This window comes from Vigna unguiculata, chromosome 3 (assembly GCF_037176805.1).
Source record: "Vigna unguiculata cultivar grain cowpea cultivar isolate G323 ecotype 2 chromosome 3, ASM3717680v1, whole genome shotgun sequence".
NCBI lineage: Eukaryota > Viridiplantae > Streptophyta > Magnoliopsida > Fabales > Fabaceae > Vigna > Vigna unguiculata.
Window position 1 is genome coordinate 19,532,116 of NC_140794.1, and position 21,299 is coordinate 19,553,414.

General features: G+C 34.4%; 1 long non-coding RNA gene across 2 annotated transcripts; it reads left to right on the top strand.

Annotated features, from left to right (window-relative positions):
* The first annotated feature begins 9,066 nt into the window (after positions 1-9,066).
* LOC114179696 (uncharacterized) lies at positions 9,067-16,456 on the top strand. 2 transcript variants are annotated; one of them, XR_014993630.1, is made up of 4 exons: positions 9,067-9,572; positions 13,390-13,493; positions 14,079-14,222; positions 16,251-16,456. It is a non-coding gene; the product is annotated as an uncharacterized LOC114179696 (long non-coding RNA). The 2 variants fall into 2 exon arrangements; XR_003603520.2 differs by having other exon boundaries at positions 9,070-9,572; positions 14,079-16,456.
* The last annotated feature ends 4,843 nt before the right edge of the window (positions 16,457-21,299 follow it).

Consider the following 21,299-nt stretch of genomic DNA (forward strand, 5'->3'; position numbering starts at 1 on the left):
GGGTTTATAAAACCCAGCACTAGCCCATTTTCGCCACATGTCCTACTCGTAAAAAAAAAGATGACTCCTAGAGATTTTGTGTAGACTATCGAGCATTAAATACAGCCACAATTTGCGACCGTTTCCCAATACCCACAATTGATGAGCTACTTGATGAATTAGGCTCAACTACAATTTTCTCTAAGATTAACCTTTACTCAGGGTATCACCAAATTCGGCTTGTCCCCGAAGACACTCACAAAACAGCCTTCAGAACTTCAGATGGACACTACAAATTCTTAGTAATGCCTTTTGGCTTAACTAACGCTCCATCTACTTTTTATTGGCAGCTATGAATGATCTACTCCGACCACATCTAAGGCGGTTTGTTCTTGTCTTCTTTGATGATATTTTAGTTTATAGTCCTACCTTGGAGGACCATGTTACACATTTGCAACTTGTTTTAGAGTTATTAGAAACAAATTAATTTTTTGTCAGGTTGTCAAAATGCATCTTTGCAAACCACCAAGTTCAATATTTGGGCCACCTTATTTCCCCCAAAGGAGTAGCACATGTCCTCGGGAAGGTTAAAGCAATCACAGAATGGCCTGAGCCACGCTCACTCACGAACTTAAGGGGATTTCTCGGCCTCACCTGGTTCTACAAGCATTTTGTTCGCCACTACACTACACTCGCAACTCTCCTCACCGATTTATTACAACAACAAAAGTTCACATGGCCACCAGCAACACAACTAGCTTTTATAAATCTAAAACAACAAATGGCTCATTTACCTACACTTCATCTTCCCATCTTCACATTGCCTTTCATTACGGAAACTGATGCCTCTATAGTGGCCGTAGGAGCGATCATCAGTCACCAAGAACGCCTTCTCGCCTTTTTCAGCAAAAAGATGTATCCCTGCCTCTAAGCTTCTTCAACATACATAAGAGAGATGTATGCAATCATAGAAGCAGTAAAAAGATGGTGATTCCCGCCAACGCATACTCAAGGAAATGCATGAGTCCTCTACAACAGGTCACTCGGGATTCAAACCCACACTCACACGGGTGGTTGCCTCCTTCTACTAGCCTGGTTGGACATGCGACAATCATAACTTTGTCCAACAATGTTACACATGTCAACATAACAAGTACCTTTCACACAACCTGTAAGGATTACTCCAACCTTTACCAATACCAACAAAAGTATGGGAAGATTTGTCCATGGATTTTATAACCCACTTACTTTTTTTCGCAGGACATACTATCATATGGGTTGTTTGTGATCGCTTAACAAAATACGCACACTTCGTTGCCTTGCCCACCCACTTCACAACTCCAACTTTGGCACACCGTTTCTCTATCGAGATTTGTCGCCTTTTCGGGTTGTCGAAAACCATTGTCTCTGATCGCGATTCACTATTTGTCAACACATTTTGGCACACCCTATTCAAAGCCCAAGGCACAACACTGAAGTTTAGTTCATCATACCACCCCCAAACAGACGGTCAGACAGAAGTATTAAATAGAGGGCTCGAGACATTCTGGTGCTTCGCCGGTGACCACCTCCATTCATGGTATCAGCACCTACACCTCGTGGAAATATGGTACAACACCGCATATCACTTGGCCATCGGTATATCTCCTTTCCACGTGCTTTGTGGTTGTCCTCCTCTGACCACCTTAGACATGATACACATACCACGCGATGACACCACTATCTCAGATCTCTTACAACAACACACCATGGTTCTCCATAGCCTCAAGTAGAATCTTCTTCGTACCTGCCAACGCATGGCCAACCAAGCCAAACAACACTACACTGATCGAAGTTTCAATGTCTGTGACTGGGTTTGGGTTCGACTACAACCGTATTGCCAACAATCAGTGCATCATCGGTCATGCCCCAAGCTAGCGTCGTGCTACTCTGGTCCTTATCAGATCCTCCGTCGCATAGGCAACGTAGCCTATGAACTCCAACTCCCTCCTACCTATAAGATCCACCCAATCTTCCATGTTTCTCTTTTACGACCTTTCAAAGGAAAATTCTCCCCACTCTCCACAACTCAGTTTTCAGCTTTTGAAGACACTAAACTTAGCTACCCATAATATCACACTTTAATTCAAACCTCACTTCCCAATCAAACTCATTAACTCTAGTGACCCCACTAACCAACCAGAACTTACCACGTCTACACTCTCGTAAAGCTTCTAAAATCACTCACCCACCGCACTACCTCGATCTCATCAATGTCATAACCTCTCATAAATCCCATGCATTAAATGTGTCCCATCCCACCTAACTTCCTTGAGCCCAACACCCTATTAACCCCTCCTCTCACACAAACCTTCCAAGAGCCTATTCCCATCACGCTGCCCCATGACCCGAACACACCAACCACAACCTTGGCCCAATCACCCTCACGAACCCACTTTGAGGACAAAGTAAGTTTTCAGGGGCAAACAATGATACAACAAATGGTAGCACTTCCAAAAGGCCCACACGTGAGCACCAAAAGCCCAAATGGATGACATTTAAAAATTGGGTTGTTTGTTAACTACTATATTATGCTCTTTTATATTTTTATGTCTGTATTCTGGGCCTTTAGGCCCATTAAACTTTCCCTATTTTAGGGTTATCAATGAAGGAATGAAGATAGAGAGAATGTTTATTTTCAATATTGTAATGTCTTCTTGTTTTCCCGAGATAGTCTTAGAGTTACTGTAGCAAAGGCCTAACAACTATACCACCCATCAACTTGGTCACTTGAAGATTGTTCAACAAATACAAATCAAAGACATTGGTGACTTTGAAATAAAATTTTCGACAATGGTTTTGTACTTCTGTTAGCATTGCAGTTTGATGTTGTTGTACTGTAGTTTTGTCACGTAAAACTGTCAGATTAGCTCTTTTTTTGTTAAGTCTGTTATGCATTCTTCTTTGTATAACTCATATTGTACAGTTCTATGTGATATAGTAAAATACATTACCTTTCTCTTTCTGTTTCCACTTACATGGTATCCAGAGCTTAGGTGATCCTAGCTTCCTTTTTGGTGAATCTTTACCTCTCCCTCCACGTCTTCTTTCCGTTGTAAAAACCACCATCAATCCAACTTTCCTTTAGCATGATCAAGAAGATAAAGAAATTGTTGCGTGGCTAATAGCCTCTTGTCTGCACCCATACTCACCAAAATGGTAGAGTTTTAAACATATTATGCCTCTCATATTGGTGCTCAAGTCAAGAAGCTAAAACTACAGTTACGCCAACAGAAAAAGGACTTACAAGTTCCTGTAAAAATGTGTGTGATTTGGATTTCTTAGCAAAATCAACAACGTATCCTAAATTATAAAAAATAAAATATAACTCTACAAATGTGTAATGGAGAAAGAATAGTGTTTAAATGATTTAAAACATTATGAGTACTTCGTAAACTCATCATATTTATCGATTAAAAAAATCTTCTAAGATATAACAAATAATTCATTAATGTAAAAAGAAATAAGAAATATTTATCAACGTAAAATTAAGTCAGACCTTTATCAATAAATTGCCTACCATTGTCAATTACGATGGTATGGGGGACACCATACCTGCACGTTATGCATTTCCATATAAATTTTTGAACATGCTGAGTCGTGATGGTAGCAAGTGGTTTTACCTCAATCCATTTTATAAAATAGTCTATAGCTACTAACAAAAAAATTGACCTAACCCCTCTCTAGATTAAAAGGGTCGAGTATCCATGCCCCATATGGCAAAGGCCATAGGGATGTGAAAGTATGCAAGTCTTGAGATTTTAAATGTATTAAGTTTCCATTTTGTTAGCACTTAACACATTTCTTAATGTACCTATCACACAATCTTCCTTCAAGGTTGGCTAGTAATAGTTGTCTCGTAAGACCCTTACCACCATGGTGCAAGATCTAGAATTTAAGAGGGAGTTTTGAAGTCACACATTTTAAGAGGGGGTTCTGAAAATTCTCGCTTATATAACTCTCTATCAATCAAAAGAAATCGGGAGGCACGCTTCCAGAGGATTGTTATTTCTTTGCCCTCTTGAATACACTTGAGAAGGAATGTTTTCCAACTCACACCCTCAAATGCTACGCCCTTTATAACATTGCTTTCTACCAAGGCAACAATGGGTTGATCGAAGGTGCAAGGATGACTGTATGATGTTATGCAAGGATGACTATATCTTTGAAAGAAGACCAACCCTTGAATTTTGTGACCTGTTTACGTGCTCCATCTTTGCCATCTTAAATTTGTCTAGCATCCCTCTTACCACATGGTAGTAGGTCCTTCACCTGATACATGCCATCTAAGTGTCCCACCATTATTTGTGAATTTGACCTATATGTGATGTTCTCAACCCTCATGTCAGTTGCCAAAATCAAACCCGCAATCAGCACTTTGTATTCAACCTGATTATTGGAAGGCTTGAACCCAAAACGCAAAGATTGTTCCAACAACAAATTATTCGACTCGTATAACACAATGTCAATTCCCCCTCCTTTAACACTAGAAGAGTCATCCACTAAAAGAACCTAGGAGTATAAGTCTGCATCTAAGACTCTAGTAAGCTCATTAACGAAATCAACTAGGCATTTTGCCTTGATTGGTCCCTATGCCTCACAACGTATATGGTACTCGAACAACTCCACCGACCATCCCACCATCCGACTTGTTAAATAAGGCCTCCTCAAAACTGTGTATCGAATAATCTGACTTGATTATACCTTCATGTCCCTGAAAATATGGCCTCAACCTTCTTGCCATTGTTACTAACGCCAAAGCTACTTTTCAACTACCTGGTACCGTACATCCGCATCATGCAACACCCTACTAATGAAGTATATAGGTTGTTGTTGTCCATCATGGTCTTGTACTATGGTCGAACTTATAACATCATTAGAAATTTCCAGATATACCAAAAAGGGTTTATCTTTAGTAGGCTTATGTGACACAATTCGTGAAGAAAGAAAATTCTTTAATTCCATTAAAGAGTGTTAACAAACCTCATCCCAAAAAATCTTGTGTGCCTTTTTCATTAATTTGAGCATAGGTCGTATCTTTTTTGCCAGCTTTGGCATGAACTGCGATAACGTAGTTAGTCTTCCCACTAACCTTTGTGTTTCTTTAACATTGATCGGGCTCCTCATTGACATAACCGCTTGACATTTATCTAGGTTGGCCTTGATATGTTACTTATGGATGGTCGTGAACACCTCATCAAAATCTTTGATATGCTGCTTGAGTGAGTCTGACATTACCACCATGTCATCTATATAGACTTCCACACATTTCCCAATAAGATGATGGAAAACTTGGTCCATCAATCTTTGGTACCTGACTCTCACATTCTTCAACCCAAAGGGCATGACTTCACAATAAAAGTTGGTCTCCTCTATAATGAATGTCATCTCCTCTTTGTCATACAGGTACAATGGAATATGATTGTACCCAAAATAAGCAACTAAGAAATTGACAACTTTATGCTCGACCGCATCATCTACCAACTTGTCAATACCAAGTAATGGGTATGTGTCCTTGGGATAAGCCTTGTTAAGATTTGTGTAATGTGTACACATTCTCCATTTGCCGTTAAATTTTTTGACCAGGACTATATTGGCCAACCAAGTAGTATAAGTGGCTTCCTTGAAGAACCCAACCTTTACCATATTTTATACTTTAACTTTAGTTGCTTTCCTCTTTTCACCCCCCATCTTCCTCATTTTCCGGGCAACTGGCCTCAACATAGTGATGAGATGTTGCATGGCCACTTCTGGGTTCAAATGTTTAATGATATTTTACCAAATCGCTTCATAAACCCCCATAAGGATAACCCCTTCTCCTGGCATATATTTATCAATGCCAAGGAGGTAAGATGATGAGGTTTGTTAGTGGAAATTAGATCCCAAAGCGTGTAGTTAATGACTCAAAGCAATCAATAGAATTAGGGGAAAGTCGCATAAACCAACTAAGCACGAGGATCTTCAAAGATGTTGGAAAAATGTGACAAAATATAACATCATCAATGGTGCCATCATACTAGCTCATGGTTATCCCCTTATAGCGCGAGGGGAGTTCAACTTCCATGATCCTATCCATAAGTGGATGGCGTTGAGATGCATTTGTTCACATACCGGTTTGGTTAGTGTTGGTTTGCACCCTAGATCCTTCTAGCCTCAATGTTCCTCCCTTTCTCCCTTGTCTCCTCTCTACATGAACCTTCCCCTCTCTAGGATGCTTCCTCCTCTTGCTTATGAATCCTTTGGTTCTCCTCTCTTAAGGTGTTGATTTCCTCCTTATTCTTTCGCCTCAATTCTTCCAATTGTTGCTTCATCTCCTGTTGCATCTCCTTCTCCATCTCATGTCGCATCTCCGTTAGTATTGCATTTTGGTGCACTATTGTTCTTGTTGACACTATCTCTCCTAAGAACTACTCGGCCCCACGGTGGGCTCCAAAATGTTCTTACAAGGAATTGAGTTGTCTCAAGAGTCTTTGATCTTCCTCGCCTAATTCATTGAGGTGACTCTGGACTATCTCTTGTTGATACCTCTAGGGGGTGCGTACTTGTAGGGACTCCAACGCTCAAATCAGCAAGGGTCCAATCTTAGATATCAGTAGTGAATGTATGTATTGATAGATATCCCTTACCTTGGATATTGAACCCGTTTTATATTACCTAACTCGAGACCTGACTTAATTGCCTCTAAAACTGTTTTTACTCTCTCATAAATACAATGAATCCCATGAATGCCTTATCATAACTTTCACAATATTCAAATTAGCCCATTATTGACACTTATCCTTGACCCATCTTTCAAATTCACTTGATTTGGCTCGACGAGATGTTCTCAATTTCCCCTTATACAAATATAAAATTTTTGTAATTTTTCAATTTGATGGCTTATCATCTTCGAGGTAAAAACATCAATGGAATTGTTAACATCGCTAATAATTATATAAATGTATACATACAATAAATAATTACATAGCACTATTTTTAAATAATGCAATTTTACACTTTTAAATAGGGGTGGGCAAAGAATCTAATTTTCTTGATCTAATCCACTTTTGCTTTGATCCAATCTATTTAAAATCCATTTTATTAAAAATTCAATCCATTTAAAATACATTTTAATGGATTTGGATTTCAATATAATATACATTTTATATATTTTATGGATTAGATATCCATTCTATAAATCAAGATTTTCAAATATGGATAATCCAAAAAATTCAATCCAAATTTTCAATTTAAATTTGAAGTTGGGTTAGGCTAAAGGTTGAGATGGACTAGGCTAAATTCAAACTCAGACGGTCCTTGCTTGATGACCTATACGGACCGGGCAGGACCAACGACCCTAAAGGGTCGGACGAGCCTGACTTCCAAAATAGGCTTTGCAGGCCTAAAGACATGAACGGGCTAGGCCAGCCCGACAAATCAGACGAGTTGATCGGGCCCAACGTCTAGAAAAAGTCGGGTGAGCCCGATGACCTGAACGGGCCAGGTGGGCCTGAAGACCCGAACGGATAGAGCAGGCATGATGACCCAAACGGGCCAGGTGGGTCCGAAGACTCGAACGGGCCAGGCGAGTTTGATGACCCGAATGGCCAGGCAGGCCCAAAGACCCAAAACCAGGTGGGCCTAAAGACCTGAACGAGTCAGGCGGGCTCGAAGACCCAAATGGGCCAAGCGGACCCGAAGACCCAAATGGGCCAAGCGGACCCGATGACCTGAATGGGCCAAGTGGACCCAAAGACCTGAACGGGCCAGGTGGGCTCGATGACCCGAACGGGTCATGCGGGCCCGAAGAACCGAACGGGCTAGGTAGGCTGAAGACCTGAACAGGTGAGGCAGGCCTGAAGACTCGGATGAGGTGGGATGGGTCGGCCCAATGATTTGGACAGGTCATGCTCGACATCCTGTACAGACTGGGCAGGCCCGACGACCCTAATGGACCGAGCGGACCCGACGACCCGGACAGGCTGAGTCGACCCGACGACCCAGACAAGTTGACTTGACCCGACGACTCGGAAAAATTGTGCCAAACGACCCGTACATACAACGCAAGCCCGATGCCAAAACGGGCCAGGCAGGCCCAAATACCTAGATGGGCTAGGCCAGACCGACCTGACGATTCAGACAGGTCGTGCCCGACGACCTGTACGAACTGAGCAAACTCGAGACAGCGAGCTCGACGACCCAGACAGTTGAGTGGTGTTGGCCTTAAAGTCACAAGTTTTAGAAAATTCAATTTAAATTTATTTTATAAAAAATGGATTCTGGAACTTGATCCAAATATTTGGATCTGGATTTAAAAAAAATCCAAACTTATTTTGCTGAAAAAATGGATTTGGATTGAAAATCTTATCCAATTATTTGAATCTAAAATAGATATGGATTTGATCATTAAAAATCCAATACATGCCACCCCTACTTTTAAACTTGATTTAATTTAACATGTGAATAGAAAATGGAATGTAAACCGTAATATATATATATATATATATATATATATATATATATATTTAAAATTGTAATTTGTATGGTAAACAATACAAAATAAATAAAAATATATATATTAATACTACGACTCAAATTAAAATTATGGAAAACATTAAAACATTATAAACGATTAATTTTTTTTTTTCAATTAGAATTCATATTGACATGTGTTTTAATTTTATTTACAAACTATTGAAATTGAAAATATGTATAGAAAGAAATGACATATTTAAGCAATTAAAGAAATACAATATTACATTTCAAAGTGAATTCAATTTTATACGTGTTAACTGTCAGATTTCGTCCGGACAAATAAAATAAATTTTAAAAAAATAAAAAATTAATATTAAATGAAAAAATAATATAAAAGAAGAGTAAAAGGTAATAATAAAGTTTATAAAAAAATTAAGAGAAAGTTAATTGGTTAGTGTATTTTAATTGTACCCTATGTTTTCTGTTCCTATTTCCTTGTCTTGTTTATGACACGTTTTTTTACTAACCTAACCCTTTTTTTTTTTGTTTCAAGCCCAAAAACACACTTTCACACCTTGTGTCTCAGACGCTCCCCTCACGAAACAGAACACCTAACTCACGCCACTCATGCACACGGGACACTTATCACTCATTCACATTCACTCCCTGACGTACACTCTTTCACACTACCTCACGGAAACGCTATTCACGTTCACACACATATAACTCACCTCTCACATACCACACTAAACCCTCACCTGACGCACTGCTCACACCACTCATGCACTTCACAATTCACTCTCACACACACACGAAGGTCTCACTTACGCCAGCTGCACGAAGGGATGTGGAATGGACGTTTCAACTTTCAAGATACTTGAAACGCACACGTGAACATAACAGGGGAAACAAAGGAAAACCCCGGGTCTTTTTCTCCAGATTTTTCTGGTGGCTTCCAAGGTTTTCTCTATATATTTTCTATTAGCTTCTAAGGATTCATATCGCCAAGGTTCGCGCCACTCTCTATTGGAATCGTCGTCGCGGCACATCCCTGGAGTTTGGAGTTTGAGTTCAGGCCTCTCATTGATGGTACAGGAGAGGTATTTTCCCTTTCTTTCTCTGTTTTCTTGATGTGTTTCCGATTTGAAAAATTGAGGTTCGATCGAATATTATTATGACCGTCGGATTGAAATGTGCGTTTGCGTCGCTCTTATTGGAAAACTATATAACCTATATGCACATTTTATATTTTGGATTTTAACTTTTCTGTTTGATATTTGAACGAGATTGTGATTGTGATTATGTGATTAGATGTGAGTATTATGGTCCTGTTTCTTATTATCTTGTTTCGGTTTTGCAATTCCGCCACATATTGATTTTAGAGTATTTTTCTTGATGCATAACTGGAATGGAGTAGGATTAGAGTGGTTTATAAAATATTGATAAGGAAAATTGTTTCTAATGAGAGAAAGATGATTTCGGATGCTTGAAACTGAATTTTGGAATCAAAGAATGTATACTTGTTTTAAATTGAAAAGTTTATTTGACGCAAATGCCATATAAACGTAACAAACATATTTGTTTAAAATAGAGGATTTATTTGTTATTTGAAGCAGAATTTGTTCCTCTCAGCCTTGACTAATGTCTGGATTAATATCATGATTGAGTACGAGTAGATTATGTTCTTTTTATCTGGAATTTCTATTCAACACTTATCTCTTGATGTGAACGATTTTTTCATGATTGGAGAATAGTTTTAATATTAATATGGCATTGAAATTAGAGCATGACATTGATCTTGACATGTTAGTAAATTGTGGGATTCATTTGATAAATAGATCCTTTTTCTTTGGATTTATTTTATATAAATGTGTGATTCTTGCATGGAGTGTATTGTTGAAGGTGTCATTCTTGTAGTTATGGGCTATTCCTTATTATCTTGGTTCTGGATAAAGTTCGTGTTTGATCTCAAAAGGTGTTAGTGAATGTATGTGCGTTTCATTTTCTGACTTTCTTGATGTTTTTAGTATGTAATATTGGACAGGAATTCATTGCAAATATGAGTCGACGTTTTGTGATTAAGATACGTTTCATTTAATTTCCAAATTGATATACCAATGATGAATGATACATGGGTGTGATTTTGTGATTAAAATTAATATTCGCGGTTATCATTTGACATTATAATTGATGTTCATATGGAGTAATGAATTGAACTAATTGGCAAGTTTTTATCTATGCTTATTCTTGCTTTGATTATATTTGTTTAAGGGGACCTTTTTATCTCTTTTTGTATCACATTTTTCATACATACTTAATTAAATATTTTTAAAATAAAATTTGATTATTATATTAAGTTTTGAACTTACTTGATAATTAAATTTAAACTTTTATATGAAATTTTATTTAAATAAAATTAATTATCATGTTAAATCTTGGACTTACTTGATAATTACATATTTGACTTAAATAAAATTAATTGTCATGTCAAGTCTTAGATTTAATAATTAAATATTTTAATTTTAAATAAAAATAATTATCAAGTCTAGTCATAGACTTACTTGGTGATAACACTTTTATTATGTTGAGTCTCAGATTCACTTGATAAATATAAAAATATATTAAAATTAAAAATTAAAAAAGAGATATTAATCAAATCAAAGTTTATTTTAAATATTTTTTTTTTAAATTATGTAACATTGATTTCTCATCTTGAATAAGAATATGTAGAAGCACGGTTAAGTACCTTGTTGGACCCAAATATAAAAAATTTTAAAATGTTTTCTTTATTTGTATTTATATATTTTATTTGAGTTTTGGAAAAACACAAATATTTAAAAAATTTTATAGTTTTGCATACCCATGTAGGGTGTTAATACTTTCCTCACATGTAATCAATCTCCAAACTCGATCTAATTTCACAAACCATTAAATTTTGGTTTTTCATAGTTGTTCTAATAAACGATGATAGTGACTCCCTGTTCTAACTGAGTATATAGATTTTTTTAAATGATTTTTTATTGTTCCGTCACAATTTTTGGAACCCTAAACCCTAAAGTATAAACATTCAAAACAAATTAAAAAATATATTAAAACTGTTTCTTAATTACATTATGCAAAATAACATATCACAAAATTTAAGTTAAGAAATGTAATTAACGACCTTCTAACAGAATTTATCAAATTAAAATTCATTTTCATATGTAAAAATAATCTGAATATGAAAAATGATTTATTTTGATCTGTAAATAAAAAATTGAATGTAAATATAAAAATAATTACATTTAACTAAGCACAAAAGTAAATAAATTTGTACATAAACAATCTAAAGTATATAAATACAATTAGATATGAACATAAAAATTGTATTTTTCTCAAAAACAAGTTTTTAAAATACAATTATATTGTTTTAAACATTTAAAAAACGTAAATGATTAGAAGTCATATCTACATATAAATATGCAAATTGAATGTAAATATAAAATGATTGCATTTAATTAAACAAAGTAAATAAATAGACATGAATATTAATTAATTTTTAAGTTTTTAAACAATTAAAGATAAACATGATTATATTAATTTTAATTAGGTACTTAATAAATAAGTTCGTTTATAAATTATTTAATATATTTTAGAATTTATAAATTATTTAATAAATTGTTAAAATTTATAAATTATTGAAATAGGAAATGATATACAAAAAATGACATATTTAAATAATTAAAAAAATATAATATTACATTTTTAGACTGAATTTATTTTTATTTGTAAGAAAAAATGAATGTAAAAAATAAAAATAATAAATAAATGCATTAAAATTGCATCTTAATTCAAATTATTAAAACATGAGATTTGGAGAGAAATAAAGATTAACTGATGAAGGCTTGATCTCTAATAAGGATGATGGTTCATGGCAGATGCCTAAGAGATAGGGAGTTCCTTAGTTCCTTCTCACTGTTTTATTTTATTTCTTTGAATTTCATGAAGTTGGCTTGGTTGACTATTTTAAGTTGACTTGTTGACCTTGACCTTAGGTTGACTAGTTGACCCAAAGATTAGCTTAACATAAAGCCAACATGCTAGTCTAGCTTTATTTGTTCTGTAGGATAATTAAGGAGGTGGCGCACTAAGTGGACAAGTGATGCATGAAGACAAGCCCATGCGGAGGAGAGAGAGAGATGGTAAGGCTTTCTAGAAACATTTAGAAAGGATGACCACGTGCCTTGGCCACCAAGAAGCCTAGAAACATCTAGAAGGAGCATCCACCTTGCCTTGGCCAAGAAGGCTTCTAGAATGTGACCATATCACATTCACTTTATGTCTTGGTTGATGTATGCTCCTTAAAATTGATTTTGGCCTAAAATTTGAGGAACTAAGTGTCCAAGCCACCCAAAAACATCTTTATATCATCTTGTGAAACTAGTTTGTGAAAGAGGAAAAAATTTTGGTGCCTTTTACCAATGGGTCGAGAGCAATGTTGCTCTTTGGTGAACCAAGGTGGTATGCTAATAGTTTTCATATTTGAGTGTTGGGTGATATACATGATTTGAGACTTGGTAGTGCATGTGCTTTTCTTGTTTGTCTTGTTAAAGTTATCTCATAAATTCTCTTCTCTAGAGTTTCACTTTCTTGGCTTTGTACTTTTATTGTTTGTCTTTAGGTACTCTTTTTTTTGTTTTAGTAGTTTTCCTTAGAATTTCTTTGAGTGGTTTGCAAAAACTTTGAGTTTTATATTGGAAAGGTTTCACAAAATTAATAGTTTCTTCCACTCCTGTTGGTGGATATTGAGTGTAGTCTTGCCTTACTTATATTGGGAGTGTGATCTAAACACTTGGGTGAATTTCTTTGGATCATACTTGGTCTCGAGTTTGGTTACCAATTGTCACTAACAACTTCTTTTGTCTCAATTTTTTTTAGTGTGTTGTTGTAGGAATCATGACAAGTTCATCAAATGCACCTACTCCAAACAAAGACCCTATGTGGTCCTTTATGGAACAATTCAGAAAAGATAGGGAGCAAAGGTAAAAAAGATTCTAATAGTTCATCTAAGGGCTTGATGCTAAAGAGAAAGAGAGAGATTAGAAAAAGAGAGCATTCTAAACGCAAACCATCATAAAAGAAGGAAACTCCAACTATTCCTAAATTCGTCAATTTAGGACATATTATAGAAAAGTCACGTAAATGATATGATTACCTTTAGAACTGACAATAATAGTCTATTCTAGCAACTACAATTAATCCCACAGAGTTACATTTTAAACACTTAAGCAACGAATATTAAAATAAAATAAAAAAATCTCACAAAAAAGAGTAACCTTAGGAGATACCTCTACAATAAATAAAAATTAACTACAATTAATACACCCGCTTAAACATAGGAGTAGTGATAAAATAATGTGATATAAATGTGTTGCCACACTAATGAGGGTGGAAATTTGAAACCAAAACATTTCCTTAGGAAGAAATAGAAGGACATCGACCATAATAGTAGTTAAATAGTACTGATACTAAAACTAATTGATATAAACAACAAAGATTGTTAGCCTTTTTTTCATCTGAGTTTTCATGAATCCATAATTAACATGAAGTTTAAATATTTGGTGCAGAAAGATTATAGGAGCTCGTTAATACTTGCACGGTTACGAGAGTGCATTTGGCCCTCTAAACGAAAAAGAGGACTACAAATCAGTTCGTGACAAAGATGGTCATGGAACACACACAGCTTCAATAGTTGCATCTGGTGTACAACTGTAATCGTATTTTTTATTACTTGAGCTCTTCCCTGCTTCTTTGCCTTGTTTAGATCAGCTATTGAAAAGTGATACATTCTCTTATTTTTTTTATACTACCTCATGATATTGTTGTCAAAAACATTATGTCATGGTAATTATCTTAGTTTATTTATAGAAAATTCTAAATTTGATATTATCTTTTGATTAGTGCTTCAGTGTTTGGTTAATCAAAGAATTAAAGATATCTTTTTGATAATATGAAAATGATGACATTGGACGTTTGTTGGTTGTTTGTCCCTTGATTCTGTTGTCAATAAGGTTATTCTTATCAATTCCAGTGGAGTTTGCAGAGTTACCAATAAGTTTTTGTGATTGCATTTGATCATTCATTTCCTGCTTGCAGATGTGCTAGACTATCAGTATCATGACTTTGATATTTTTTTTTTATTTGCAAGAACTTCAAATGAAGGTTATTGCACAAGTCATTTTTTTCTATTGTTGATCAGTATCTGGGGGCAGAACATGCAATTCATCTGTAGTGAATTTATGCAACTTTTGATTTCTATTTCTACATTTTCCTTTGGTGTATATGAACTCATGTTCAATTATAATTTTTAACATACCAGATTTTAAATTATTTGAATATTCAGTCTATCTCACTAGTTGAAATTAGCAAATTCTAGGAGCCATGTTATCTCAATTGCAGTTTTCTAGTCTCTGTCCTGGTTGAATAGTCTTATCTTCTGTAATTAAGTTATATTATTCTCTTAGTTCTCCAATTGTATATTTCCTCTGTTGTATTGCAAATAACTAAAACATTTTAGGAGGATGAGACAAAAATTCCACTGAGAATAAACATAAACATGAGAAGAAATGCTACCACTACACTCTTTAACATACTCTTTTCAACTCACTCTTCAATCTCTACTATAGAGTGAATTTCATTTGAATGCTGCTACATATTTTGTTAATCCTTGGTTAAGACCCATCAGAGCTGGTTGGGATTTCTTCTTCTTTTAGCTGCCATATAATTCAGTATCTTTCCCCCTCAAACAATTCATTAGTAGCATTAGTTTAAAGTTAAAGCAGTGAATATGATATGACCTAAGAAAGCATGAAATTTTCCCTTATGGTCAATGGTTAGAGATTAAATATGATGGTTCTAGTATGGACTGCCATTTATTCGAGCTGGAAGTATTCCAAATGGAGTTCTTAGGCGTCTTTTTAGCCCAAATCCATGCTCTTCTGGTGCATTTGAAAGTTGGACTGTCATCAAGGCATGAGCTCTTCTATTGTTAAACTTTTCTTTAATTCTTTAAATTCTTAGTTCTTTCATGGAAGTTTGATTCATCTATTATTTTATCTGTATATGCATCCTATTTGTGCATGCATTTGAGAAATTACAGGGTTTGCTACACTACAAGTGTGTTTGGTTTCAAGGTGACAATTAAAACAACACCGAACATGTTTTGTGCATCTACTTTAAAGAATTGTGTCAGAATATTTAAAGTTATTCAGTACCATGCTTCTCACAATTTCTTCTTCTCAGTTTATTTGTGTGAGGTCCATTTTGAGCAATGGGAAAAATATCTAAAGAATTGTTAATCTTGTTTATTCGGACCAGAAATCGCAACAAAGTAGAAAATGATCAAGTTAAGGAATGGAATTAAATGTGCAAGTGCAGTAGCTATATATACTTTAAGTAATAAACAATACAATGTTGCTTCTTTAACTTCTTTGTTCATTGTTTTGCTCTTCTATCATTATGTTTAATTGCTTCAAACATAAGATAAATTATGTCGCCACCAAGTTTTGATTGCAAAGTAAGAAACTTAAAATATGAGATTCAATGCTGATAGAATGTTTACATGAGTGTATTTAAGAATAGAAGTGAGAGAGAATAAGTAAGGGGCTTAAGATACAAGAACTGGTCCCCAATGGCTCCAAGGTAGATTTTTCAAACAAGTTTGAAATGCTGCATTCTTTTGCATTTCCTTTGCAAGAATTACTAGGATTATGATTTAATTCCATTGATGAATTTTGCAGGTTGATTTGGTCACCATGTTGGAGAAAGCAATTAGTTATGTGAAGTTTCTTCGATTGCAAGTGAAGGTGGACTAGCACACAATGCACTAATTTCCTTGTTATTTTGATATGCATATTTTTGGTCATTTATATGAAAACCAAGGTCTATGAAAAGTGTTGTTATACTAGTTTACAAATTTTCTTTCAATAAATCTAAATCCCTAATTATAAATGTCTCTGAGTACTGATGAACTTGGTACTCTATATGATAAATATATAGTTTGAGTAAGAGGTTAATTAAATTGATATATATATATATATATATATATATATATATATATATATATATATATTCTCGATCCTCATGTGTAAATTTGTGGCAAAAAAAAAAACTTACTATTTTAGTTTTTTCTTGGAAGACAAGGAGATTGGGAGAGACATGTTAAATATATCATTATGTCATAATTGTATTATTTATGCTTTATTTATACAATCCTAAAATTATTACATCTTCTAAACATAATTTCTAATAAAGTCAATTATTACATTTTATTCGAAAGACAAAACCATTCCCATTCTTTTCTAAAAATCCCAAAAGCTTTTTCAACGAGACTCCTCACAACTATGCTTCTTATACAATCATCACAGGTGGAAACCATAACCACCAACATGCAAGAGTGAGCTATAAAACATCACATAAGAATATATTGCCAACATACAACTCACCCAACATGATATGTTCATAACTCAATAAATTCATATTACCACCAAGTAATATGATTTGGTATGTTATTCTGTCATAACCAACCATTTACCTTCCTTGCGCACCAATGCTTCTTGGAAAAGGTTGTTCCTCTACTGTCGCAACTGAAATCGCGACGAAACGACAAACCAAAAAACAAATAAAAAAAAGAAAGGTTTGGAATCGCCACCATATTTATTATAGGAAACTATGGAAAACCATAAAAAAAAGAGCAAGGTCTACGAAAACAGATTTGAGGTACGGGAGTTGGTTATGTGTAAGGAAGGTGTTAGCACCCTACAGCATCCGTCCTAAGACGATACCTTTAATTAAAATACAAATGGATGTGGTCTCCTTTAAATGTTTATTTTCTAAAATAAAAAATAATGATAAATAAAGAAGACAAAGAAAATTCAAAAGAAACAAAAAAAATTGTTTTTTGGGTTCGACAAGGATTACTCCTTGCTCCTATGTATCTTCATTCATATTGGAAAATCAGGGTCACGTAGTTCTTTTGAAAATAACTTTTAGAAAAAAATTTTGAAAACAACTTGCTTGTTTTGTTTTTTGAATGAAAACGTTGATATTTTAAATTTTCAGAAATATGTTGAATAAAACAAAAACATTAAATACGAGACCGATGCAGATGATCATTACAATATTTCTTTTTTAAAAGCAAATTTTAATTATTTACTTAGAAACGAAAGTCATTATAGAAATTGATTATAATATGGACCATTTTCAAAAGCTATTAATATGATAAGGAAAAACATGGAAAAGCTAACGTTCGGCACCAAAACCCACATCAATGTATGATTCTTTTTTCAAATATATGAACGATATGCAAATATATACTTAAAAAACGGGACCCCTATTTATCATCATTTTGATTGAATTAGAAAGTACAACTAAACTTACACCACTTTTTCGAATATGCCATTATGCTTTGAATCCAATCAAGATTTTAGATTTAAAGGGTTTTGAATAATAAAACAAATGATTAAATGGTTATAGGCTTGGAAAAATCATGTATGCACTAAAAGTTGTTGTAAAAACATCAAAGACCAAAATCAAATCATTCTCAACGCAGATAAAGATTAATACAATCTTACCAATACTCTTCCCTGGAACGAAATTTGCCAAAAAACAAACGTCTCGATGAAGCTAGCAGCAAGGTGGGGTGGTTGAATGAGTAATTTTGCAAATGAGGCAGTGGATTTTTGGTGCTTAAGATTATGAAAAAGAACTCAAAAGAAAGATGAATCGTGGGTGTTTAAAAAACAAAAACAAATTAGAATTTATTTTATGTTTCTTGTCTCATTTAGGCTGAGAGTTATTGATGCACTAATGATGAGTCACTACTTCTATATCGATCTTAATTGTTCATTCATGCCTAATTGTCTATTGTCAGTGCATTTTCATTAATTCGGATTTTAATTAATTTGAATTTACTAGGTATAATTTTTGTTTATTTGTTATTTTCAGGCTTTGTTGTGAAGCAATTTTGGGCCACGTCATTTGTTCCCCGCCAGCACAACTTGGACCCTTTTTCCATATCAACTTTGTTTGAATTTTTGTATTGTTTTTGTGGGCCAAATTTGGGCCCATACCTAGGTCAGACTAGGGTTTTTGTTGGAGGTCTGATGTGACAACATGAGGAGCTACACACTTGAGTTTTTCAAAATTTTTAATATACAAAGCCACCCACTTGGGTGTTTTAACGTTCTGCATTGGGTTCCTTACGTTTGGAGACCCTAAGACAACCACCTATATTAGGGTTTTTCGTTTTCTCTCTACATTGCACATTTTCAGCTCATTGCCTCCTTTAGTTAACATTTTCTCTTCTCTTTATTTCCAAAGATGATTTTTCTTTTGCTATTATATTGTAACTCTATATCAATGGAGAACTAACTCTTTGTATTGATTCCTTGAATAAAATATAATGAAACCTTGAGGTTCTTATTTAGTAATGTATATTCTCTATTTCCATTGCTCTTCATCTTTCAATATGTTCTTAATGAATGAACAAGAAATTTTCAAATGACAAGGTGATTGATGAGTCATTCTTATTTCATTGCCTTTTTGTGTCCATCTTGATTGTTGTTTAGTGCTTAATTGTCTATTGTTAGTGTATTTTCATCAATTGGGTTTCATTAAGTCATATTCCTAATTTTGATTAATTTGGCATTAATTGGTCTAATTTCGTTTCTAATTATTTTGTAGATATTTTTGTGAAGCCATTTTGGAGCTTGGACATTAATCTTAAGATGAAGAGATCTTCCACATCATTTCCACGTCATTTAAGTGATTGGGCTAGCATTTTAGGTCCAAAGTGGCATTTTTGTAATTCTATAGACTTGAGTGATATTTTTGTAAATATTGAGCGGCAAAGTGATGTGACCACGAGTTTAGATCTCATTTTTGGTGTGAAAGCCCTCACCTTCTTCCTCATACTCCAGTTTCATTTTTTTTTAGCTTTGTATGTTGTCTCATGGAGGTGCCAACCTAGTTTTGACGTTTTAGCACTCTTTTATCACGTTTTATGCATTGTTGACAACACCCATTGTTGGATTTTATGTTTTCTGCACATTTAGTTTTTTTATTTGTAGCCACTTGGAACAATACCCATGTATGAGGTTTGCGTTTTGTATGTTACCAACAACCATTTTTGTTCCATTGAAGGTTTAGAAATCTTGTTTTGCTCTTTAATTTACGTTCCCATATGACCCAACTTAGGGTTTGATGTTTTGTTTTGGTTATTTGCGTTTTTGAATCTTCTCCCATGAGGTATTTTCGTTTTAAAGTGTTTTATTGCTCCATTTCTACGGCTTGCTAATTTCCAAGTATTGACTTCTTGAAGATAATGCAATAAAGCTTTGAGGTTTTTGTTTTGTAATGGCTAATTTTGTTTTTCTTCTATCTTCATCATTGAATTTGTGTGTTGTTGGTATGCTTGTGTTGTTTATGCTTAATAATCAGATTGGGTGTATGGGTTCTTGTTGTTTTCATGCTTAATGAATGTAGTTGGGCTGTCATAGATTAATTGGTGTATGCATTGCTTAATTGCGTATTGAAACTGGTTTGCAACTTTCTCTTAGTGGGTTATTTTCTAGTGGATTGAGAGTGGAATTGTATTTAAATCAAGGAGTACGTACCTTTTAATCACTGTTTCATTTCATTTAATCTATTGTTAGCATTTTGTTAGTTTCTTTGAATTTGCCAACACCCCCTCATTTGTTGTGTTTGAATCTAGAACCTTTGAATGGAAGTATTGGTCGTCGGGAGACGACCTTGGGTTAACTCCAAAGTACTGCATTTAAACTGTTTAATTTGGTTGGGTATGACCTCGACTAGTGATACAAATATCAGTCCTAAATTGACCAAAGGAATTTAAACATTGAAATTGTTGACCAAGTTAAAAAGAAAATTGCGTAGCAAGTCTCAAAATTATTAGAAGATATTCTTATTGAAGATTTAATATGAAGAATATCATAGATGATTGAATAACTGAAGAAGGAAACATTCTCTGATTGAATATTGTGAATGTTGTCATATATTTATCAACCAATCACAAGAGAAATACTTTGTAGATCAAAGACCGTAAGAGGATATCCATATGATTGCAGTCAACAATTATGATATTTGAAATTCAAATTGTTGAATGGTTGAAAATGAAAGAACTCATAACTCACAATTACTTCCTAATGAAGATAGAAAATATATAAAGAATATGCTGAATTCAATACATATAAATGGTCAAATGGAACAACACGACTATAAGTAGGGATGTCAACGGGGCGGGTAGGGTACGGCTAGTAGCTCCCCCGTACCCTACCTGCTGGATAAATATATGCCCCGTACCCGTACCCATATCCATCGGGTATCCATTGTACGGGTATTCGCCTATTTTTTTCAAATCCACAGGTATCCACGGGTACCTGCGGGTGTTTACAAAGTCACTACTACAAATTCTCATATTACATGAGAATTTTCTTGCAAATCTGTTAAAAAAAATTGCAAGAAAAGGTTTTTTCCTGCTATTTTTTCTAAGAATTTTAATTGGCAAGTAATTCCTTCGTGGGTAATTATTTCCTACAAAATTATAAAATTCGCAAGTATTTCTTACAAAATTTGTTGCGAAAAGTGTTTTATACAAAATATTTTGCAAAAAAGTTGGCAGCAATTTCCTACAATTTTTTTTTTCATAACAAAATTTATAAGTATTTCATACAAAAAAAATTTCAAAAAAAAATTAACAGGAAATATGAGGTTTTTTAGTAGTAAGTTATTTAAAAAACAAATATTTAATCATAAATTCAAATAAAATA